At 65.0% G+C, this 24890-nt stretch overlaps 1 protein-coding gene and 2 long non-coding RNA genes across 7 annotated transcripts in view; 2 read left to right on the top strand and 1 right to left on the bottom strand.

Annotated features, from left to right (window-relative positions):
* The window catches only part of AHDC1 (AT-hook DNA binding motif containing 1), a 45559-nt gene that overhangs the window by 10792 nt on the left and 9877 nt on the right, over positions 1-24890 (bottom strand). The gene's annotated exons all lie outside the window — the stretch shown is intronic.
* On the top strand, positions 9848-12461 carry LOC146542795 (uncharacterized). Of its 2 annotated transcripts, none has more exons than XR_014879576.1 (2): positions 9848-10569; positions 11936-12461. It is a non-coding gene; the product is annotated as an uncharacterized LOC146542795 (long non-coding RNA). The 2 variants fall into 2 exon arrangements; XR_014879577.1 differs by having other exon boundaries at positions 11970-12461.
* Positions 20363-22358, top strand: LOC146542796 (uncharacterized). Its single transcript, XR_014879578.1, has 2 exons — positions 20363-21362; positions 21461-22358. It is a non-coding gene; the product is annotated as an uncharacterized LOC146542796 (long non-coding RNA).

A 24890-nucleotide genomic window follows, 5' to 3' on the forward strand; every position in this document is an offset into this window, starting at 1 on the left:
GACTCACAGCCACCCCTGCATCCACCTCCTGACCCCTGGAGCCTCGCAAAGATAACAGCCCCCGAAGACTGCTGACTCGCCGCGCAGAAATCCAATATCCGCGCCTGGTGAACTAATCGACTACCTGGGCTGCCACCTCCCCTGCCCGGCCTTAATCCCGCTGCTGCAAAGCTTTAATTAGTTTAACGGTTTCGGGCTCGGCGCAGGCTGCAGGCAGGGTGGCACGGCCGTGGGGTGGGAGAGGTGGCACCGGGGGGGACCGCGTCCCTCCGGCCCTCCCCGCCCCCCCACCCTCCCCGCCCCCCGCCGGGGGCTGCCGGCGCCCGGACCCTCCCAGAAGGGCTCTGTTGGCAGCGCTGCGGCCCCGCAGGACGCGGACGTGGGCTGCTGCCCGGCTCTGAGGCCACCCAGATGCCGGGGTGGGGCCGGAGATGCCACCAGGAAACAGGAGGGGACCGCCACACAGATGGGGACGCGGCGGCCCCACATCTCCCAGCGGGGTGGGCAGCGCTGGCCCCAAATCCACCCCCCCCCCATCCCAGAGGGACACGGGGACGCGCTTTGTGCGCTGGGGGTCACGTCTGCCCCACGCACGACGTGATGGGGGCTTTGCACACACGCAGACGTGGGGGGGATCTGGGGATGTGCCCCCCATTGCACTCACACTCTTGCACACACGCACACCCTGCACAGCCCTGGGGCGCTGCCTCTCCCTTGCACACACACACACACACACACACAGAGGGGGCTCTCCCCCCTTGCACACACACCATGTGGGTGCCCCCTCCTTTGCCCCCATCCCTCGCACGCTCTCACACTCACACTGCTCTCTCACACCCCCCCGCCCTGCAAATCCCCCCCCAGCCCATCCCGCTCCTGCTGACACCAATGGAAAATCCCCTCCAGTGACAGCTTCCTGGCAGGCGCTTGCTGAGGGTTTCCGTGTTCCCCGGCCAGCCCCCCCCCCCCATCCCACACCACGGGGGGGTCGGGCAGACCCCACTTCACCCCACTCCAACCCCATTGCCATCACAGCCCCTTCCCCAAAGCGCACGGCTCCCACACCTCATAACCCCATAGAGCATCCCCAGTGCCACCAGTGATGGGTTTGGACTGGGGGTGCTGGGGGGTTGGTGCTCCTATGGACGTGCAATGCCGTTCATTCCCACTCCCCCCCCCCCTCGGCCTCACCCCCTCCATTGGTAATTAGGAGACAGAGCAGATGGTGCCTGCATTTCATCTTAGGTAACGGGTCCAGGGAGCTGCTCCACTGCCCGTCCCCATTTCTCTAGGGCAGCAGAGCAGAGGGGTTTTGGGGCACCCCCAAGGCAGGGGGCTGGCAGGAAATGCTCCCCCCATCACGGGGCCGGTGATGCTGTGAGAGGGAGAGGAAACCACCACAAAGGGTTTGGCTACTGGGGGGGACAGGCAGCATGGAGCTACGGGACGGGGCAGGGGGAAGCCCTGCATGAGGCATCCCGGGGGCTCGAGAAATTGGGGGGGGCTCTGGGACCCACAGGACATAAGTGCTGGGTACCTGCGGCTGCTGGCAGCCCCCAACCACACCCCACTGCTGCAAGGCACGGTGGGAAAATCCCTGTGCCAAAACATCTCCGAGATCGTGGGGCTGGAGGGGAGGCGGGGAGCCCGCGGGCACAGATGGCACAGCCCACACTGCTGGGGTGACACAGGACTGGGGGGACGCAGCCGTGGGGACACAGCTGTAGGGACACAGCCCTTCTCCTGGCCTTGGCACGGGGGTCTCCTGCAGCACAGACCCCATCCCCACCCACCTCCCTACGACGACCCTTCCTCCATAACAAACCCTCTCCCCGTGCCCTACAGGTTTGACACCGCACTGCACGCATCCCCTGCCCCCCCCTCCCCCCGGAGTCCCAGGACCCCTCCCCGACGGCCAAACCCCGACGGCATCCCCCAGCCCTGGCGCAGCGCTCCTCACACCCCATCCTTCTGCCCCCCACCCCCACCCCATAGGGGTCCCACTCCCCTCCCCAGCCGGGGGGGGGGCCGTGCCGGGGCGGGGGATGGGTTCCGAGGGGTGATGTTGGGGGGGTCTGGGGACGTGTGGCTCTCGACAGATGGACGGCAGCGACGGTGGCACCTCGGCCGGCTGGAGCCGAGCGCCGCGGTTCAGCGCTCGCAGGGAAACGGGCTAAATTTAGCCGCTTCCCTCGGTGCCAGCTTTGTTCCCCCGCCCCGCTGAGCCGGCGCGGGAGGCAGCAGCCGGCCCGGCCCCCCTCCCTCGGCCCCCTGCCCAATGGGGGGGTGATGGGGACACCCCAACCCCCGGCCTTCGGGTGCCGGGTGCTGCAGCCGGGGTTCCGCAGTCGTGACCCCACGCGGCGCCATCCCCGGTGCCACGCAGCTCCGCGTGCCCCCCGCCCCGCGTGTCGCCCGCGCCCCCCCCCCCGCTCCCGCTTATAGCCCGGCATGACTCACGGTCCCTGCCCTGCGCCCGGCCACGCCGGGTCAAATCACACCGCGCCACCTTCGCGGAACCCCCGCAGCCTCAGCGGGGGCTTTGGGGACAAAACTCCCCCTTCTCCCTCTCACCCCCCCCCTCCCCATCTCCCCCACGCAGCCGCGGGGCCGCGGAGCGTTGCGGGTTAACGCCGAGCGGGGCCGGGATGCTGCGAGGCCGGCAACGTTTGGAAGGCGCCAGATGGACGCGTGCCCGTGCCGAGGGCTCGGGCGGCACGGCCGACGTCCCCCAGCACCGGGCCTGGGGGCTGCCCGCAGCACGAGGGGGGCCGCGAGGGGCCGGGGGCACCGGGCGGTACCGGAGGGCGGCGGGACACCCGCACCCACCCGCACGCCCCGTGGCGCTGCGGACCCCCGAGCGCTCGGCTCCGCGGGGGGAGGCGGGGAGCCAGGTGTGCGGGGTCACCCCGCCGCCCCCCCGCGGCCCCACGGGGAGCAGCCAGGTGTGTGCGGTCCCGGTGGGGCAGGGGGTCCGTAACGGGGGGGGGGGGAGCCGCCAGTTGCCTCCCTCGGCCAATTTTAGAAACTGGCTAGACAAGAAAGGCAGAGGGCCGGGCAGGATTTACGGCCGCGCTGGTGGCGGGGTGGGTGTTTCTTCTTTTTATTTTTTTCTCTGCAGGTTTTTCTTTTTTCTTTTTTTTTTTCTCCTTTTGGAGGCACAGAGGAGCGGAAGCTCCCGGCGGTGGGTCCCGTTTCCTGGGAGATGTGGGGCAGGGTGGGGCCGAGCTGGAAGTGGGAGCACGGGGAGGCAGCGGGGTTGCGTGTGGCACAAGGACAGGTGCACAGCCAGGCACACAGGTGCACACGGGTACACAGACGTGCACACGCGGGTGCACACAGGTATGCACACAAACAGAGGTGCACCCTCCCTCCCTGCACGCGTGGCATTGAGCCCACTCAGGGCACAGCACCTGCACCCTGCTGGGCGCCCAGGCAGCACCCAATGCGTGGGGACCCTCCCCCCCCCCAAGGCTCAGCCTGTGGGCCGGGCTCTGAGCGCAGCAGGTGACCCTAAAATGCAATTAACCCTTTGATGATGATGATGATGGTGATCACTTTTCGAGCCCTCTCAGCACCAAGGTGGCTCTCCCTGTAAAATCAGGGCATCAGCACTGCAGGCGGAGGGCTGGGAGCAGGGCTGGGGGGTTTGTGTGTGGGGGGAAACTGAGGCAGGGAGTGGAGTGATGCCCCCGAGCTGTGCCTGGGTGCATAAGGAACCCCCAGTGCACAGAGTGCCTGTGCAGGGCCCCGTGTTCCAGCACCACCCCACCCAGGGACTGAGACAGAGGGGTGGCACCGGGTCAGGGTCAAGGTTAGGGTCGTGCCATGGTGCTGAGCCTCCCAAGGATGGGAATCCAGCACTCTGCTCCTCATCCCGGGGGGCTCTGAGCATCACACCTCACACACCTCCATCCACGTGTGCCCCCCCCTCCCCTCACTGGGAGCATTCCATTAAAATTGGAAGAACGCAACTTGCCGGCAGAGCCCCGGCGCGGATCGTACACAGCCTGTCACTCACACATCACTTTGTAGATGCCCATAAATTGCTTCATTACCTCTTCTAATTGAGGAGAACGCAGCTGCTGTGGGGCGGTGACGGAGCGCCTTCCCTTTGAAGGATGCCTCGCTCTCCAAAGACGGGTCCGGCACAGCCGCGGAGCCCCACACCGTCCCAGTAACAACAACAGCACGACGGGCACCGACGGCAAAACCCACCCCAAAACCATGGGCGCGGGGCAGGAGGAGGGCGAGCAGCACGGGGAGCCCATCCTGGTGGGGAAACTGAGGCACAGAGCGGGAACGCCGAGCCCTGCATTACACCACGGGGGGACTGCGGCGATGCGGGGACATCCCGCAGGGCCAAAAGTCCCTCGAAAAGTCCCCGGGGAACTTCCCACCCCGGCGGAGGTGGCCGAGTTCTCACCAGCATGATGGCACCCGATGCCACCCCACGTCCCCATCCCCGGTGAGGGCACAGCGCTGCGCCCCGGCCCCGCGTGGGCCCCCGGCTTTGTCTGGGAGGAGCAGCGGCTGCGGCTGGGCTCGGTCCCCTTGCAGGATACTGCAGAAGGATTTACTGTATTGCAGCTTGTGCTGGCTGCAGCCCAGCGCACAATAGATTAGCTGTAGCCCAGGGCAGCACGTTGCGGGGGAAGGAAGGTGGGACTCATTCGGATGCAGATTGCAGGGCGTTTGCTGCAGTATACTGCAGGATCCGGACCCCCGCCGCCCCGCTATGGGGCTGGCAGCTGTGGGGCTGTGAGGGACCCACGCGTCCCCACACGTCGCCGCCCCCTCCAACAGCACCCGTGGCCGCGTTCCAAAGCGTCCCCACGGCTGGCTGTGCTGCTGTCCCCACGTGTCCCCTGTCCCCAACCACGGGGCGAACACTGGGCGTGGAGGGTCCCCTCCCCCCCCCTCCGGCCCCCCGTGCCGGCACAAAGCTGGCGCAGGGAGGGACCGGTGACTGCAAGCAGCACTAATTGATCGCGATTAATTCAGCTCCTACCTCCCCGGGTGGCAGGGAGAGATGCTGAGACACAAACGCAGCCCACAGAGCTCCCAAAACGGGCTGTGCTCTCCCCCACGCACCCCTTCCCCCAAACCCGGGGGGACGAGCACCCATCCATCCTTGCCGTGCCAATGGGGCGCAGTGGGGTGCTGGGAGCCCAACTCTGCTGGGTGCCACCCCAAAGGTGTCGGGGACACACGGTTGGGGCCGGGCCCTTGGGGCCAATCTCCTTCCTCGGGGTGTTTTGAGAGAAGCTGGCAGAGGGGCTGTGTGGCTCATCTCCTGGTACCCCAAACCCCTGGGATGCAGGGATGGGAGGTGTGGGGATGGTGGATGGAAGGATGGGGGATGGAGGGATGCGGGGATGTGGGATGCGGGGATGAGAGATACTGGGATGGGGAACATAGGGATGGGGAATGCAGGGATGGGGGATGTGGGGATAGGGGACATAGGAATGGGGGATGCAGGGATGTGAAACTAAGGGTTGGGGGATGAAGGGATGGGAGGTGCAGGGATGGAGGATGAGGGGATGAGGGACAGAGGGATGGAGGATGAAGAGATGGGGAATGTGGGGATGGGGGATGTGGGGATAGGGGGTGCAGGAACGGGGAATTAAGGGATGGGGGATGTGGGGGTGGGGGACACGGGGATAGGGGCTATGTGGATGCGGGGTGAAGGGATGCAGGCATGGAGGATGCAGGGATTGGGGTCGAAGGGCTGGGGGATGTGGGGATGGGGGATGTGGGGAAGTGATGCTCATGGGTACCAGAGGAGGGAACCAACAGCCTCACGGTGATGCCACAGCACCTCTGGCACCATCACCGCATGCCACTCTCCTCCATCACCCAGCCCTGAGCTCCCAACCCCGAATGCCTCCTTTTTTGGAGTGTGTGTGCGTGTCTGGTGAGGGGGGGATCGGAGAGGGGGGTATAAATCCAATCCCCCCCCCTCGCCACAGTCTGGCTTTCGGGGCGGGGGGGGAGGAAGACTTTGGAGCCTGCAAATTGAGGCACCATAATCCTATGTCGGATGCAGTTTCCACAGCAACAGCGGGTCAGAGGGCAGCGAGGGGAGCTGCTGCTGCGCCGGATTGCGGTTGTGCCGCAGCCGAAACAGCCGGCGGGGCGCGGGGCGAAGGCCGGGCGATGCCGGGGTGCGGGGGGCGCGGGCAAGGCCGGGGGGAGGCGGCGGGCAGCTGAGTGTGCTGCTGTCAGCAGAGATGTCACTAATTGTCTGCAGGAGCAGCAAAGTCTCGTTAACCCTTGGGCAGCCGGAGCGATGCCGGAGGGAGCGGCTGTCACCTGAGTGAGGTTGGGGATGTGGGGGTTGACTGGGGATGTGGGGTTCGGTGGCAGCTCTCCAAGCGGCTCGTGGGGTGGCTGTTGGCACCCCGTCCTCCCCCCCCCCCCAGGGGGTGTCTGTGGTTTGGGCACGTGGGCTCTGGATGTGCAGCAGTGCAGGGCTGAGGAGGAGAGCGGTGGTGAGCAGCAGGTGGGACGGGGCTGTGTCCCACCCCTCCAGCCAAGGGCTGAGGCTCTATGGGGGGATGCCTTGGGTGAGCCAAGCGCCTCGCTGCTGGGATGGGAAAACACCAATGTCACCCCCCCAAAAAAATGCTACCCCCACAATGCCACCCCACCCTGCTGTCCCCAGGGCCGGGCCATGGCAGGGATGCACACCTCGGTAAGCATCCATAGGTGGGGGGACACAGAACGGGGACAAAGCTGCGTTCCCACCGCACACGGCTTCAGGGATGGGTGCCCTGGGCAGGTCCCTGCAGCGCTGGGGACTCTCCCATCCCCTCGTACCACAGGTTGGGGTGTCCTGAGCCTTGGGACATACATTTGCATTGCTGCAATGCTCCCTGCTCCATCCCTGCATGCCAGGTCAGCGCTGCAGACAGGGAGGCCTCTCCAGTGCAGCTCACTGGGCATACTGGGCATCCCGCAGCCAGCAGCGACTGGAAGCACTGCCTCATTTTCAGCATTGCTTGGGGATCTCCTGCCTCCTCACATCCCACCACACGCAAACATATCTTCAGGTGCAAATCCAGTCCTGGGCGTGAACCCATCTTTGGATGTAAACCCAGCACTGGGTGCAAAATCCCTGAAAGCAAACCCATCCTTGGGTGCAAACTCATCGATGGGCGCCAAATCCCTGGGTGCAAACCCATCCCTGGGTGCAAATGCAGCTCTGGCTGCAAACCCATCCCTGTGGGCACCCCCAGCAGGGGGATGCTGAGCCCCAGGACACCCCCAGCCCCCAGCACTCTGCTCCCTCCCCGTCTGCTCCATCCTACCGGTGCCACCCGGTCCCCCCCCCGCTGCCAGCCTCACCCTCCGGATACATCAGACAGGTCTCTTCCCCCCCCCCCCTCCCCCCGCCCCCCCCAGGCTCTCTGCTCGGCGTCTGGCTGAGCTAAGCGTATTTAGCGCTTTTAATTGTTCTTAATAAATCAATCCCGCCAGCCCCTTAAATCATTTTTGTGGCTTCCCTCTCCGCCGTCCCCGCGGCTGCGCTCGCGTGGAGCCTGCTGTCTGCAGCACTGCCGGGGGGGTGGGAGGGGGGGGGGGGTCCGGCTGCACCCCACGTGTTCCAGCACGCAGAGCTGGGTTCTGGGGGGGTTCTGCCTCAGTTTCCCTCGCTGTGCGGTGGGCAGGAGGGGCACAGCAAGCTGCGGGACCTGGGGGTGCCAAGAAGGAGCAGGCTGGCTCTGCACCCACACGCCCTGATGGAGGGATGGAGATTCTCATCTGCGCCTCAGTTTCCCCGTGGGTTTCATCCCAGCGCCCACCCACGGGACCCCCAACCCCACCCCACTGGGGGCTGTGCTGTGCGGGGTGCCCAGCGGGTGGGTGCCTGCAGGGAGGGGGGGTCCCAGCACAGCCCGGTGGGGCGGTGGGCAGCCTGCAGACCCTGCAGGGCTGGAGCAGAGAGCTAACCTTGACACAGTTGCAGCAGTCGCTAATAGCAGGCAATACGCCTGTTCTTGGGGGACTGTTGCAGTTGCTAAGATACTGGCAGCAGTGTGAATGGAAATGGGTCAGTAAACCTGTGGAGAGATAGTGTGACACTGTAACCAGCACAGCTGTTGCAGCCTACATCGAAATCCCACCCTTTCAATATTTATCACTCCCGCCTTCGGCTCCTTCCTCCCAGCGATTTTCCACCTTCCTCCCCGCGCGGCGCTGCGCCCGGAGGCTGAGATGGGGAGAGGGGATGAGGAAAGGGGGGGCACGAGGAGATGGGGCTGGAGCAGAGCCCCTAAGATGGTCCCCCCCCCCTCTGAGAGCAGGATGGAACCCGTGCTGAGAGAGACGGAGCAGGAAGCAGCCCCTAATCCCACCCCCCCCCATAGGAAAAGGGGTGAGAAGGTCAATTCGCTCCTGTCCCTCCTTCGGGCGCTGGGGGGAAATTCCAGGCCAGGAGGGACGCGTCCATCCGTCCATCTGTCCGTCCATCCGTCCCACTGCACGGCCACATGGCTCAGCTGGAGCCTTGCACACACGTGTGCACACACGAGGGCTGTGCACCCCCCCATCCCCTCCAGCCACCCTTGGCACGGAGCGCAGAGCAGCACCGCGCATCCCCAAATGCTGCAGCACCACCCGCGTGCTCCAGCAGCCCCCAAATAGCACAGCAGCCCCCCAAAAACTTCAGCATCCCCAAATTCTGCAGCATCCCAAATGCTTCAGCGTCCCCTCAGTGTCCCAGCATCACCCACACAGCGCGGCGTCCCCAAACAGTGCAACGCCACCCCAAACCGTGCAGCATCCCAAATGCTCCAGTATCTCCCTGAATGTTCCAGCAGCCCCCTGAAGGCTCCAGCAGCCCCTGAAATGCTCCAGCACCCCAAATGTTCCAGCATCCCAAATGCTCCAGGATCCCTAACCCTCAGGGCTCCCAAACGTTTCAGAATCCCAAATCCTCAGGGTCCCCAAACATTCCAGAATCCCAAATGCTCCAAAACCCTCAAATATTCCAGCATCTCAAGTCCTCCTGGGTTTCAAATCCTCAGGACCCCAAAATCCTCCAGCATCCCAAATCCTTGGGGCCCCCAAGTGCTCCAGCATCCCACAGCCTCAGGATCCCAAATGATCCAGGATCCCAAATACTCCAAGATCCCAAATGCTCCAGGATCCCAAATGTTCTAGGATCCCAAATGTTCCAGCATCCCAAATGCTACAGGATCCCTAACCCTCAGGGCTCCCAAATGTTTCAGAATCCCAAGTCCTCCAGGATCCCAAATCCTCAGGGTCGTCAAACATTCCAGAATCCCAAATACTCCAAAGTCCTCAAATGTCCCAGCATCTCAAATCCTCCTGGGTTTCAAATCCTCAGGACCCCAAAATCCTCCAGCATCCCAAATCCTTGGGGCCCCCAAGTGCTCCAGCATCCCACAGCCTCAGGATCCCAAATGATCCAGGATCCCAAATACTCCAGCATCCCACAACCTGAGGATCCCAAAAGCTGTAGCATCCCAATCCTTGGATCCCAAAAGCTCCAGCATCCCAAATACTCCAGGATCCCCAAAAGCTTCAGCATCCCACAACCTCAGGATCCCAAAAGCTCCAGCATCCCACATCCTCGGGACCCCAATCCACACGATCCCAATGCCTCAGCCCGGCCCCGAGGCAGCGCCCCGCACACACACGTTGGAATCCCGCTCCGTTCCGCCGCTCCCCGCGCTGTGCGGCCCGGGGCCACGCCGCGTATCGGGGCTGAGCGCCGCACCGTTTGCCGTCCCCGACCCCGCAGCGCCGGCGCTCGGCTGCGGGATGCGGCCGGCGACGTCCCTATGGCTGCAGCCGTGCGGAGGGGGGTGGAGGGTCGGAGGAGGGTGGGAGGGGGGGGGAAGAAGCTGCGAACATCTGCTCGCAGGGAAGAAGGGACAGTCCGGGAAAATGTGCAGAGCTGCTGGAAGGGGCCCCGGCCGTGCGGGTCGGGGGGGGGGGAAAGAGAGCTCTGCAAAGCTCCCAACGCTGCAGCTGCGCTGGGGCTCAGCGGGGTGCGGGGGGCCGGCGGGACGGGGTTGGGGGAGCGGGGAAACTGAGGCACGCAGAGCAGGAATGCGCGTTGGGGTCGAGCCCGTGTCCCACGCACATCCCACGTGCCTCGGGTCGGGTCAAGGAGCACGGAGCGGATTTATAGCTCGGGATACGGCACCGCTGGGGAGGGGGGAAGAGTTGTGGAGAGGCTGTGAGCGCGCACAGAGCTCGCCTCCGCCCCAAAGGCGCTCCCTGCCATCCTCCCAACCCCCCTTCCTCCCCCCCCCCGCAGGTGGCTGGAGCAGAACGGTTGGTATGGAGACAGGGAAGCACGGGCTGCCTGGGTAAGGTGACATTCGGCAGATGCCAGGCTCGGGCTCGCCGCAGCCCGCCCTGCAAAGCGGCACAGGGAGAGCGGGCAGCGGGGAGGGGGCGCGGGGACCGCGGGCAGAACGGACGCCCCCTCCCCCTCTTCTTCCCCCCGCGGAGTGACTTTGCAGAGGGGACAATTAGCAGATGGCTAATGAGATACTCCACGCTTGGGGCGAGCGCGCGGTTCGCACCCGGGTAAGGTGACACCGAGTCCCACGGTGGGGCACCGGGGCCGCTCCACGCAACCCATGGCCCCGGTGCTGGAGATCAAAGGGCCGGCAGTGGGGCCGGGACGGATTCCCGTCACGCAAAGGGCCGGGAGAGCTCATCCGTGCCGGGCCAGGAGGGCCGGGGGGGCCCCCGGAGCGGCCCACACAAAGCGCCCGCGGCCCCGAGCCCCCCGTGCCCCCCTGCCCCGGGCTGTGCTCCCTGACCCCTGCGCCGGGGAGGTTGGAGCCCGCTAATGAGCTCAGCGCAGCCCCAGGCCCCGCAGCCCCGTCAGGTGTGGGGTCACGGCTCACCCCGGGCCGGGGGGGCCGCGTGGCACGGAGTGGATGCAGACGGGAGGAACCCGGCGATGCTCGGCGCTTCGCATCCCCCCTCCCCCCCCCAGAGCCCCCCGTCCGCTTCGTTAGGAACGCTCTGCAGGGCGCAGCAAGAAACAGCACCGCTATGGGGCACAGGAACGCCCAGAGCCGCGCACCCACAGCGGGGACACCGCTCTGCCCCGCGCTGCACCTTCCTCCCCCTCCTCCTCCTCCTCCTCCTCCTCCTCCTCCTCTCTGCCCTAAAGCAAGGCAGCTCCGCACCGCTCTGCCGAGCTACGAACTCCACTTCCAGATTTTCAGTGCGACCTTCTGGCTACCTGGCTCCGGCAGTGCTCGATGCCCCCTCTGATCTCTCCTCCCCTCCGGCCCCACAGCGTCCCCAGGGAGTGCGAGCCGGGCTGGATGGCTGCGGGGGGGCTGCGGGAGGGAGAGGTCAGCCTGCACCTGGCCGCAGTGCCTCACCGGGACGGGGTGAACCCGACCCGAGAGGAAGAGGAGGGAGAGCGACGAAGGGCTCCTTTGCAAACTGCTTGCACGTGTGACGGTCGCTTCTGCTCTCCCCGAGTGCGCCCCGACCCCCAGATCTGACCCCGTGGGATGAAGGATGTGGGGTATGGGGTGCGAGATAGGGGATGCGGGATGTGGCATATAGGGTGTGGGATGCAGCCCCGTCCTCACGCCCCAACGTTGTCGACCCCCGGCGCCGCGCCAGAGAACCGGAGGGAAAAGAAGGGAGGAAAGACGTAAAAGCCCCAAAATATCCCGAAGCCGCGCTGGGAGGGGAGGGCAGGGCGGCGGGGCTGCTCCGCAGGGCACCATCAGCTTCCCAACAGCCAACGGAAAAGAAGAAAAACCCCAACCCAATCCAACGCAGATGGAAACCCCCCCATCCAGCACCATCCCCCCCCCCAGCCCTGCGCCCGCAGCCCCCTGCCCGCTGCCCACCCCGCTCCCCCCGGCACCCCGCTCCCCTCCGCTCTCCCTTGCACTCTGCTCGTTGGTGTGTTCCTCAGCTGCAGGAAATTCCTGATGCTCTCCATCATGCAGGCTGCATCCCCCGCCCTGCCAAGGCTCCCCTCCAAAGGACAGACATGTGCTGGACATCCCGCGCACACGACGGCACAGGAATCTCTCCCCTCCCCGCAGCCGCCGGGGATTTGCTCTCTGCTCGCCGCTCCTTCTCTCCCTTTTTATTTTCAACTCCTGCGAAGTGAGCCCCCTCCTCCCTCCCCTCGCTGGCGGTGACGGCGCTGAGCAGCCCAGCCCTGGCCGTTCCCCTCCTGCCTTTCCCTCTGTCTCCCTCTCTCCGCGAGACCGCTCCTGATCTTATTTTAATTCGTCTCAGACGGTGTTGGAGTGTTATTTTAAGAGAGAGGATATGCACAGACATTGTGTTTTCTGCTTTTTCCTGGCCCCGAGCCAGGCTCTCTGGGCTGTCAGCTACCCACTGTGTTGCAGTCACGTGTGGGAAGAGGCAGCCAGAGCAGCCTCACAACTCCTGGTAGCAGCATGGAAATCAAGTGTGCACTTTCTTCCCTCTGTATGTGTCTGTATTATTAATAGCGTCTCTCTCTGTGAGTTATCCATAATGTATCTTAATACCTGTCCGTCTGTAAATGATGCATTACGGCGTGCACACACAATGGTGTCGGGGCCGGGTGGGGGGATGCTGCTGTGCAGTGTCACCGTCCCACCCTACAGGCAGCAGGGCAGAGCTCAGCCGCCCTTTGGGACCTGGGGACGCAGCGATGCCCACAAGGTGCCATCAGCCCCGGGCAGCTCGGTGCTCCCCAGGCACGCAGCACAGCATGGTGTGAGGGGGATGCACCCCCCCGGAGCTTGCTGGGGGCTCGGAGCCCCCCCACGAGCAGAGTGCTGGCTGTGCCTGCAGCACCCCACGCCGCACCCCGGAGCTGTGCGCACCGCCTGGCCCGCAGCTCGAGGGGACACTCAGTGTCTGCGGTCTCGGGGTCCCCCCGTGTGCCAGCAGCACAGAACAGCAATGCAGCACCGCCGAGCTCTGCAGCCACACGGTGCACACGTGGGTGCAGCAGCGTGCAACGTCCCGACGTGCAGATGTGCACAGCTGTCGGCCCAGCCTGCCTGCACGCCGTGCTGCGCATCACCGCCCGGGCACCGCGCACATCGCCGGCACTCTGCCCCACACTGCGCCCCACAGCAGCACCCTGAACCCTGAGCCCCTCCCTTAACCCCCGGGCCACCCCCACGTCTCCAATCCCACATGCCAGGGCTGCTGGGAGCAGGAATCCAGGAAGGCGAGCGGGGAGCTCGAGGCTTCGCATTTCTGGATTCTGGTTCCCGTTTCTGCTCCCGGCTGTTTCCATGGAAACTGGCGTCGGACCTGGGAAAATAAGGTTAGGGTTTGCATGGGGGCCCTCTGCCAGCGCCTGCCACCCCCCAGCCGGTGGGCACACACGCACACGGTGCTTCGGGGTCACGGCACGCTCTGACGTCCCCCATGCTCCCACCTCGGGAGCCCAAATCACGGCGGGTGTTGGGGACTCGCAGTGCCACGCTCAGCCTGGTGGCCTCGCCGCGTGCTGCTGCGGTCAGTGGCACAGGGAGGTGGCGGTGACCCCGCTGAGCCGCCTCCCCTCCTCGCTCTCCTCCCCGTCTCTCAGCTCGGCCCTATGGAGAACTTCACAGCGACGCGGTGGTGCTGGGAGCGATCCCACCCCACGGACACCCACGTGCAGCCATCGGCCCCGCAGCCCCACGTGGGCTTTCCCAGCGCCGCCGGAGCTCCCCGCCTCAGGACCCCCATTTTGGCACCGGGGAAGGTGGCGGGGAGCCGGAGCGGGGAGAGAACCAGGACACGGCACCCCAGGGGAGCCGTGCAGCCTAATGAATGGAGGCTTTTAAAAAGCACTTTGAGTGAGAAGTGCCGGAGTAGGAACTAATTATTCCTCCTGCGTGCGCAACACACTCGTACGCACACCCGTGCACGCGCGCAGGCGCCCTGCTGCCTCCCGGCCCCGCAGCTGCACAGATCGCAGCACAGCACCCAGCACCGTGGCAGCACTGATGCCGATCAGCACCGCCACAGCCCAGGCTCTGCTTTTTGGCCTCTCGCTCCCCTGGGCACGGCCGTGGGACCCCCGTTGGGTGCCGTCGCTGGTAGCAGGGTGGGTGCTGTCGGGGCTGGGGGCGACGCTCGCGCTCCTTTCCCCCTTTCTGCGGCTCCCGCTGCTTTTTGGAAGGGTTCCCTCCGCCCCTGCCTCATTTTATTACAGATCCGCCATTTCACGGCGCTCGAAGGCCGCCCTCTTCCCGACGGACGGCACCTGGAGCCCCGCGCAGGTGTGACCTCGCCGAGGCCATCGGGCGGCCGTCATATTATGGGATGCTTAGAGCCGAGCCCAACCCCGCGCCGCGGCCCCGCTGCATCGCACCGTGCCAACAGCTTTGGGGACGCGGTGCTGTCCCCTCTGCGGTCCCCGCGGTGCGCTGCACCATTTTGCATTCTGGTGCTGACCGGGCCCTGCTAACCTCCCACTCCCACCCCCACAACGGGCTGCGTTTCAGCTGCTCTTGAAATCTGTCCAGGCTGGATTCATCACAAGAGCCCTCAAGCGGCTGCAAACAAACAGAAAAAAAAAAAAAAAAAAGAGAGAGAGAGAGAGAGAAAGAGAGAGAAAGGGAGAGAGAAAAGCGATCGATCGGCGCTGGGGGGCCCGAGCCCCTCCGGTGGCTTCGACCCGGCCCCCCACTCACGGCCACACTGAGCGCAGGGGTGCGGGGAAGGGGCTGCGGGGGGCTCGGGCGTGGGAACGGGGTGCCCGCAGCCCCCGGTGGCGATGCGGTGCGGCTCCTCTCCGCTCCCCTTCCCGGTGCACCGCTCTGCAACTTCCCTCTTGTGGTTACTGCAGTTCAGAAAGCAAACAGGAGAGAGAAATAGGAAATCGCAGGGATTGCGGCGCGGGGGCCGGGCTGGGGTGCGCCCTGTGCCGTGGGGGGGGGGGGGGGGAACCCCACAGGTCGGTGCACGGCGGGCAGAATCCGTGCCATGAGGGGGGGAGGGGGAAAACGGGTCGGAAGACACGGGGTTATGACGGGCTCTCCGCCCTGTCCGGCTGGGATGAAGGGCAGGGAACATCGCGGAGGGAATCGGTGCAGCCGCTCGCGGTGCTGCGCCGGGTTTTTAATAGGGGCCGGGTGATTTTAGCACCGCTAACGATCCCATCTGCGGTTGCCACGCTCCAGCTCCGCGCCCGGCTCTGCTCTGCCCTGCCGGAGCCGCTCCGGGGCCGAGGATGCTGCAGCCAACGCGGTGACACGGTGACACGGCGCAGCGCTGCGCACCGCCTGCAAACACCGCAGCTCTGCGAAGGCTGCTCCGACCCCGACCCTCCCCTGTGCTGCAGGAGAGCCGCCGCCAAGCCCAGCTCCCTTCGGCTGATTAGCAGAGACGGAGATTTACTGCTAATTACCCGCGCCGCAGTTGTGCTCGCAGGCCTGGGCACGGAGGGGGGGGCACGGCGGGGCAGGGGTGTGCGGTGCCGGGGGTTCAGCCCCATGCTGTCACCGTGTCCATAACATGAAACAGAACTGCAGTGAAGAACGGCACCAAAAGGTGATGCAGGTTTGGGTGTCACCACAGCGCTGAGGAGCCCCGTGGGTCCCCCAGAGCTCACTGGGACCCGCTCCTGTCCCCCAGCCCCACGGCTCCTGGCTCTCCCTCTGCCTGAGGCACGCACAGAGCAGAGCACAAGCCATCCTCCGTGCCCTTAGCATGCACACAAGTGGGCCAAACCCTGCCCTCCGAGCAAGGGAAGCAGTTCCAGCCCCCACCATCCATGCCCACCCCCGCGGGGTCAGCTGGCAGCCCGACAGCCAAGCAGCCACCCTCACCCCCCATTACCCCTCCCCACGGACAGCCGCATCCTCTGAGCCCCTCACACCACAACACAGTGCCTGTGGGGTGTGGGCAGCTCCTCGCAGCCCATCACCCACCCAGTACCACTATGGCAGGAGCAGAGGGGCACGGGGCCGGCACTGCAGGGCTCCTCTTCCTCCTGCAATGTCAACCCACTGCTCTGCATCCGCCAAGGCTGCCCTTGGACGAGCTGCCGGCTGCGCTGCCTGGGTTGCCAAGCCCAGGACAAGCTCTTTAGCTGGGCTCTGCCAGAACAGATGCCTGGGCTACTGTAATTCTTCCTAGCACGGATTGGGAGGGGAAAAAAGCAACCTCATTTAAGCACTGCAGAGGCTGCTGCTTCTGCAAATCCCACCCAAGAGGGACCCCGAAAGCCGGAGCACGGTGCAGGGTGGCACGGGAACGGCTGAGCTGGGAGGGGAGGTGATGCACAGCGGTGCACGGCCATGCACAGCAAAACGTGGCTCCGTCGCCAGCTGGGGAGGAGAGAGCAACCCACTGCAAGGACAAGTGGGAACCGCGCGCTCCGTGCCACCGGTGTCCTTGCAGCCGCTCGCCTGCTTCATGTCGATGCTCCCCACCAAACAAAGATCCCGTTCTCATGGCAATGTCCTTTGCAGAACAGGCAGAGAGCAACGCGAGGCGGATTCAGCAGAGCCGTGGGGAGGAGAGAGCTGGACCCAAACAGAACGGTTCCCTGCGCTGCTCGGGGAGGCTTGCACTCCTTCTCACGCTCCCTGCGAGTTTCTCCCTCTGCAAACCCCCCCGGTGCACCCAACCCCCCCGGCACCCCACACTGCTTGGCCACAGGGGCAGGAAAGGGCTGTGCCACGGCCATGGCGCGCGCAAAGGAGGCCAGCAGCATTTCCACAAAGACAGTTTCTTCCATTGGCTGCAGTTTGGAGCTGCCAAAAGCCAAAACAAGAATGGAAACATCCCATTTCTTTGGCCAAAATTCAAGGCAGGTTTTTTTTCTTCTTCTTCTTTCTTTCTTTCTTTCTTTTTTTTTTTTTTTTTTTTTTTCCCCTCATCTTTGGTTAGGAACGGAAATTCCCTGCCATGAAAACATGACGAAACCCCAAACCAAAACACAGCTCGGAACGAAACCTTCGCCTGGTTCCCCGGGGATGCCATGCAGGGCAGGTCCCAGGGCTGGGCACTGCGGGGGAAGCGGTGCCAGGGGGGAAGAAGTGTCACGGGGACCTCCCCACCCACCAACATTGCTTCCCCCTCCGCGTGCCTTTGGGTGACACCACCACTTCCCATCCCCACTTTTGCACTGCCAGACGTCAAAACCGGTGCCACAGAGCTGGGAAGGAGCTGCTTTGCATACAGCACACCCAGACGGACAGCGGTTCTGCCCGGTTTCCATCCATCCTGAGCTCCCGTGCAGGGCTTGTGCATCACATCTTGGGGTGCCAGCACCCCCCCAGCGCACCCAGTGCTCGCAGCAGATGCTCAGCTGCAGGATGAATGGCCCTCCCCACCCCAGGCCCTGCTCTGCAGCTCCCGTTCCGGAGCCTGGATCCGGCCACGCAGACTGAATAAGGCTCTGCCTTTGTCCGGCTCCCCCCGTCGCGCTTCCCCTTATCTAGCCCGGCCGCCTTGCCAAGACCACGAGGCTGTGAGCAGGGAGAGGCCGTGCGGCATCTCCCGGGGCTGTTAACTCTTCTCTGCTCTGTGCACGTTCTCCCAGCCCCATCCCAAAGCCATCCGGCACGCCCCGCTCCTCCTCACCCCTGCATCCCAACCGCCCCGCTGTGTGAGGCTGCATGCACCCCTCCCATCTCCTGGGCACCGCCGGGGGAGTTGGGGGTGGGCACGAGGCCCTGCAGCCCATGGGTGTCCCCGGGGCAGAGCGCAGCCCGGCGATCTGCTGCACTGCTGTGCGCAGCAATTAACCTCGGGAGAGCAGCGCGGCCGCTGCCAAGAACCACATTAGGTGTGTGTGGCAGTGTCTAGACATGCAAGAGACCAGAGGCCTTGATCTGGAGGAAGGCGGCTCGGTCCCTTCCCCCCTTCCCACCCCCCCCTCCCGGCCTTGGCACGGGGTTCAGCCGCCCCAGCACTGCTTTTCCCAGCAGGGATCGCCGGCTGTGGGGATGCTCAGCGTGAGGCCGAGCCCTGCCCTCCATCCCAAGGCTCTGGAAGCATCACGGTGCTGTTTGGCACAGCACGGCCACGGTGCCACACAATGGGTGCCCCAACACCGCATCCCCAGGGTGGGCAGGGAGAAGGGAAGGGAGAAAGGCAGCAGCAAGCTGCACCCAACCCACCTCCCAGGCAAGAGATGCAGCAACCATCCCAACCATCCCAACCATCCCGGGGGAGCCAGCAGCAAGCCCCCAGGGCCAGGGATGGAGCTGGGCAGGGTCCCAACTCACCACCTCTCCGTATCCATACCCACAGTGCTCAGCCACACCACACAGCCTGGCGCTGCCCGTCCCCTCCTGGCATGCAGTGCCGTGCTGGCGGCCTCGTGGGTGCTGCAGGGACAGGTGGGCACCGTGGGGGTGGGGTGGGTGCTCCCCCGGCACCCCCTGCTCTCACCTCCACCCCAGCCGGCTGCAGAATGCTTCGGGAGAAGAGATTTTCCCGACGTTAATTAATTAAAATAAACAGCAAATTAAATACAGCAAAATTAAAATAGCTCCGGAAATTAATTTTCAACAAAACCCACCTGGAAAGGCTGGATATTTAAAGAATTAATGGAGCCCTCTGAGACCATAAAGAACCGCCGAGCTCCCGGCATCCACCAGCCCCCCTCCGACACCCCCGGGGGGCGCGGGGCCGTGGGGAAACGAGGACGGGACCCCCGATCGGAGCCCACCCCGTGCCCACGCGCCCTGTCTCCACACCGCCCGGTGCCGCCGCGTGGCCCTGCTGGTGGCTGCACGTGGCTGCGGTGCGAGAGCGAAGGGAGAGGAGGGAGCGGAGGGAGGAGGAGAGGCTGAGCTCGCGGCTCCGCTCCTCCTGCTGTGCGCTGCACGGCACAACGCGCTCCGGCTCGCACCCAAAATCACCACCTCCAAAAACCCCGCTGCTCACCCCGCGCTTATCCCCATGACCGCGGCTGGATGAATGGGCGGCGGGGCTGGGCAAAGCTCCTGATGGAGGGGTGCGAGGGGCCGGGACCCCCCCCCCCATCCCCCACAGCTGCACCGCGCAGGGCTGGGAGCCCCCCCGGCCTCCCTGGTGCCGTTTCCTCTCTCCGCACGCTGGGTGTGTGCGCCGGGAAACACCGGTGAGCAAAAAAGCTCCGGAAGGAAACAGAGAAAGCGAGAAGAAGCGTGCAGGTGGGGAGCAGGAGAGCTCGGAGCCGCCCCCAGCCCGGGGGGGTTGGGAGCACTGCCTGCAAACCGCACGCGTCCCACAGCCGCTCCCCCCCGTGGGGGAAACTGAGGCACGCAGGGGGCGGCTCTGCACCCCCGCCCTCTCCAGCGCCGCGGCCGGGATGACACCAGCTCCTCCAGCTCCTCCCGCTCCACCCTGTTCCTGCAGGAACCCACGAGCCCCAGAGCCGGGCGCGCCGCCAGCACCGCCGCTCCCACCCGCACACGGCACTGGGATCGGCTCCGGCCTCGCACCCGCACCGCGTCCCGCAGCGGGTCACCGCGACCTCGGCCCCGCGCCCTGGCAGGTTTCCCCTTCGCTTGCCAGCGATGCCAACGGGCAGAGGTGGAGGACGATGGAAGCAGAGGGCGAAGGAAGGGTGTGTGCGGGGGGGGGGAGGGGGCGACTATTTTTTCCCCCGTTTATTTGCTCGCCGCAGACAAAGGTGGCTCTGCGTGCCGGCCGGGAGGGCACGGGACGCCGGTGGGGCAGCCGCTCCGGGGCTCTGGGTGGCCGCTTCCTCCGCACACAGATGGCTGTTTCGACTCAGTCGAGCGCTTGACCTAAATCTCCTCCTGATCCACGGGAGCTGCAGTCCCTCAGCAGCACAGCTCAAGGCGAAGAGGAGGAGGAGGAGGAGGAGGAGGAAGGGAGCCAGCTGCAGACCGGCGGGAGGGTCACGCCGTGGGGTCCCCACCCCGGGGCTGGCGGAGGGTGGAAATCTCCACCATCTCCGACCTATCTCCAATATCTCCCCAAATCTCCGAAACCTCGGAAATCTCCAAAATCTCCGAAATCTCCCACGCTTTCAGCCCCGGCTCCCACTTTCCGCGCCTGCGCGCCCAGCCCCGCAGCTTCGACGCCCCGGCAGCCCACTTCCTCGCCCAGGGGCCTCGCAGAGGAAGCTCCAACGGTTCCGAAAGTTTTCGGCTGTGACTCAGCCGCTGGCTGGGGTGGCCGACGTTGGCCCCGACGTGGGGCCGCGGGACCCCGGCGTTTCGGGGGGATTTTTGGGCTCCCCAGACGAGGGCTGTCTGCACCGCGCCGTGCTCCACCCCCAGTGTCAGAGCAGCCCAAACCGGCTCCCAGCGACAGCAGAAAGCTTTTAAAATCCCCTACGCGCGGCATGACTCACTCCAAAGCCAGTGCCCAAAACAAGCTCCGACACGGAGAGGAATGGAGACGGCAGAGATGTTGGGGGCGGGCAGGAGGGGCTGGGGAGGGCCGGGGAGGGGGAAAAGGGGGAGAGAGGGAGACAGAAGGAGGCAGAGAAAGAGAAGAGGCAGAAATAACAGCATCTGAAACTCTGCCTGCTGGAGGCTAATTGGTTCCGGCACAGCCTGGTTTGTTTGGCAATGTTTCCTCTAATCCTTCAGGCTCCGCGCTCCCAGCCCCAGAGACGCGGGGACATCGCTCCGCCCGGCACCGACACCCGGGCAGCGCCGCTGCGGCACTGGGGACCGCCAACCCCCCCCAGTACTGGCGGTGCCCCCCGGGGGTCTCCAGCTGGGGGCTGCGAGCACCGTCGTGGGGACACCCCGTACCCCTCGGGTGGGAGGATGCTCGGAGGCAGCGGCCGGGGCGGCGGAGGGAAAGGGAAGGGAAGGAAGGGAAGGGGAAGAAAGGGGGGGCCCCACGGCCCAGCATGGCCGAGCCAGAGCACTCGCCAAGAGTCGGCAGCTTTGTTCCAGGTGCCGGCTCCCTTTTTTTCATTAGGCTAATGGGATGCGGATGCATTATTCCATTCCACATGCTGCTAATGAACCACTCAGGCCAGTGCATTTGCATTAATGTGCAAAGCACTGGAGGAGGGTGGAGTGGCTGCATCTGGCCAAGCCTGACCTTCCCGCGCCGCCCAGCCTTCCCGACGCGCGGTCCCGCAGCCCCCGAGAGCCGCGCGCTCCCGCAGCCCCGCACGGACCCTTGATCTCCCCGGGACGGCTCCGGCACACATTCCAAGACACATTAACCAGCCCCAACCTTCGGTGGCCCCGCTGTTGTTGGGCCTGCTGGGCTCCATCACCCCTCCCTGCACAAACGCAGGCTGGGCTCCGGTGCCCCGCGTGCTGGGAAGTGTGACAGCGCTACCGCGCACCGCGCTGCTCCCCCAGAAGTCACCACGTCCTGCAAGGAGCTGCCCCTTCCCTGACCACGAGCCCCAGCCCCGCAGGACTGTGGCAGGACCTCCCCAGTCTGCTCTGTTCTGTTGGGTGAGAGGAGAGGGGGGCTGCCCCCCCTGGATCCCCTCGATGCTGGCACTCAGTGCTGGGCGCGGGCGTCATCGGAGCCCTTCGGTTGTTTGTTACAGCTCCCAACTGCCTCCGTCCCCGGAGAGGTTTCGAAGGCGAGTGACCCAAGAACTGGAATGTGCAGAGCCTCCAGCAAACAGAGCCAGCTGCCTGCGCCCGCGCAGGGGGGGCAGTGAGGGGAGAGCAGCCGGCCCCGCGGCACGGCACGGCACGGCACGGAGTGCCATGGAGCAGCACGGCACGGCACCGCACCTCGTGGCACAGCATGGCACGGCGCTGCATGGCACCACACGGCAAAGCGTGGCACGGTGCGGAATGGCACGGGGTGGCACGGCGCGGGGTGGCACGGCACGGGATTGCACGGCATGGTTCTGCATGGCATGGCACAGCATGGCGCGGTGCATGGCACAGCACAAGGCACTATGGCACAGCGCAGTGGTGCGTGGCGTGGTGCCGCATGGCACGGCACAGCCCCATGCACATGGCCCCAGCCTGCTCTCCCAGGGCTGACTGGATTGAAATGAGGTTGGCACATCCCCAGCTCTGGCAAGAGGCCTCACTCTGCCCCACAAACCACTTGAGCTCCCCTTTCCTCTCTCCCGCCTGCTCCCCACCTGATTTCTGGAGGCACACAGGCATCCTGGCATAGAGACGTGTGCAGGTAGGATGCTGTGCTCCCCACCTGGCTCCAGACCTGGATCCCTGGGTGGCCAAAGGATCTCTAGGACAAACAGACTCACCCCAGGTGCCAAGAGGGAGGGAGGATGGGCACAGCCCTGCTGCCCTGTGGGTTTGCAGGAGGTGTGGTGGGGTCTCAGACAGCTCTGTGCCCGCGAGCATGCAGAGCCCCAGCGCCCGAGCGCGTGCACGCGGATGTCTGGGTTTGTCACAGCCTGGTGAGCAAGTTAATCTCAGGCTCCCTGACACGTGGAATAAAATCGCGATCCCATAATGGAATTCATTCGTCTTCCTGTCCAGGCAGAGAACAAGCCCCCTGCCGGAGCCAGGGCGCGGGAGCCAGGGCCAGGCACTCACTGGGGGACCCCACTGCCCTGCTGGGAACTACAGGTGTGTGGGAGTTCCTGTGGGGCACATAAAGCACCCAGCGCTGTGCTGTGTCCCCTCCCTGGGCACCGCTGGGGTTGGCAACGTGGGTCTGCTGGGCTGGACCTGCAGCATGCGTAAATGGGAAGGGAAACTGAGGCAGGTGGTGGTGCACGGGTGAGGGCAAGGCTGGTGGCAGGGCGAGGATGTGGGACAATGTCCCTGTGTCTCTCATCTTTGATAGCATCAGAGCAGCCAGCCCCAGCCACAGGGACCCCACTGGGACGGCACCAGCTGGGACACGGGTGCCATGATGGCTTGGCACGGCCGCACAGCCCTGGGGGCTGAGTCACGCACTGCATTTTCCCCCTCTTGTTGCCACACTTACTAGCAATGGATAAAAGCCCTTTTGGGAAGCTGAGCAGAGTAGGAGGCCGCAGGACAGCTTGGCTGCTCGGTGCCTCAGTTTCCCTGCAGCACCCAGGGTGTCCCCTGCCCATGGGGTGGGGGTGCCAGCAGCGGGCAGCGCAGGGGCAGCTCCCACCACCCCCTCCGAAATCCCAACTCAGCAGTGCCGAAGGTTCACCCACGCTCCTGCAACGTGGAGAGGAGGAGAAGGAGGAAGAGGAGGAGGAGGAGGGCTGCTCCTTCCTGGGCACACAAAGCCCCTTTCATAGGGAGTTGAGTTTGGGTTTCCTCCACCAGCCCGGCACCTCGCTGCCTCCTGCCCTGCCAGCACGGTGAGGCGGGGAGGAACGCTGCGGTGGGAGCGGGACGGGCGCCCGGTCCTGGCCTGGCCTCTGGGATGTGAGTGGGGCAGCACCGGGCACTGCAATCCCACCTCTCCAGAGCACTTCAGGATCCTATGGGCAGGCAGCCCCCGGGGTATAGGGGGATTGGGTGGCCTCTTCCATTGCCCTGGCCCTCCCCATAATTTTTCCCTCCTGTCGGCTTTTAATTACGCCCCTAATAAAAGTGGCTTGCAGGAAAACGGGAGCTTTGTTGCTCAGGAGCTCATCTGCTCCCGCTGCTCCTTCCCCGCTTTAAACCATAATCCTCAGCTGGGGATGCTGCAATTAGCCACTGCGGGGCCGGGTGCCGTGTCATGCAGGATTAGGGCTCCCTTCGGCGGGGAGGTGGGGGACCCAGCCCCAGTGGGGCGATGGGCCTGGATGGGATGGGCTGAACTCCCCACAGCCCCCAAAGCAGCTGGGACCCGCAGCCCCACTAACGGCCCTGCAGGAAGAGCAGGTTTGGCAGGAGATTAGAGCAGCTGGGGGGGGGAGGAGTGGGGGGAAGAGATGCTCTCTTACAGCCTCAGGGCCCCCCCCAGCCATGCAGCCCCCTGCGGCACTCGCTGATCTGCCCCCATCACTGCACCAATGCCAACACCGGTGGGGAATTTTTGGGGTGTCAGCAGGAGAGGCACAGCTCCCCGACCCTCCAGGCCTCCACAAGCAGGCAGGCTCATGGAGGTTCACGCAATACGTAAAAACAGGGCTCCTGATCTCCCCACGTCCGCATCCAGCCCCAGCGCCTGCCCCCAGGGTCTGGGGAGGGAAACTGAGGCACAGGTACTAGTTCTCACAATGCAACAGCCCCGTTGAGCAAGGAGAGATGTGGAACTGCCACACTGGCACACTTGGGAGATGGCAGCAGCCCCATCCCTAGGCAGGAGGGTGGCACTTGGAAGGGGTGCAACACCTGCCAGGGTAAAAGACCGACAGAACCGTGCTCAAACCCAGCAGAGGGGATGGGGACCAGGGGGCCCTCACGCACAGTGCTGATGTGCATAGGGAAGGAGCAGCGGGTTGGGTCGTTCAGCCCCACAGAGCCCCAAAAAGAGCCTGCGCACAGCTCCCCAGTGCCTGCTCACCAATCAGCCTCTTCCCACGGCTGAGGAGGAGAGCGGGGAGCACAGGCGCTCGTTAGCGGCCGCTCATTAAGAGCCCTCTGGGAGGACCAAGGTACCCGGGGCACCTGCACCTCCTTCTAATGAGCTGCAGCACCGGCACAGGGCCCTCGGCTGCGGCATCACGGGGCCACGACGTGGGGGCTGTCCCCTATTTGAGCTGCAGTGTGGGTTCCCCGTGGTCGAGGAGAAAGGGAGGGAGGCGGGAGTTGAGTCACAGTGACAACTGCAGCGGTGGCAGCTGCCGAGGAACGCCCTGAGCTCACTGCCAGCACCGGGCGGCTCCTGGGGACACGCGGCTGCCAAAGTGTCACCCCGCACCCATGGGTGCTGTGCTGCAGAGACACTGACGATAGCACGGTGATGTCCGTCCCTTGTATGGGATCCTGGGGTCTGGTCCATCCAGCGGGTGTCCCCAGACTGGAACAGAACACAGACGTCCCACCCCTGGGGACCTTAAAGCACAGCACCATGCAGCGCAGGGGGAAGGCAGCTCAGGGACCAAGGGACACAGCACTGGGATGGCACCGAGC

The sequence above is a fragment of the Meleagris gallopavo genome, chromosome 25, assembly GCF_905368555.1.
Source record: "Meleagris gallopavo chromosome 25, MGAL_WU_HG_1.1, whole genome shotgun sequence".
Taxonomy (NCBI): domain Eukaryota; kingdom Metazoa; phylum Chordata; class Aves; order Galliformes; family Phasianidae; genus Meleagris; species Meleagris gallopavo.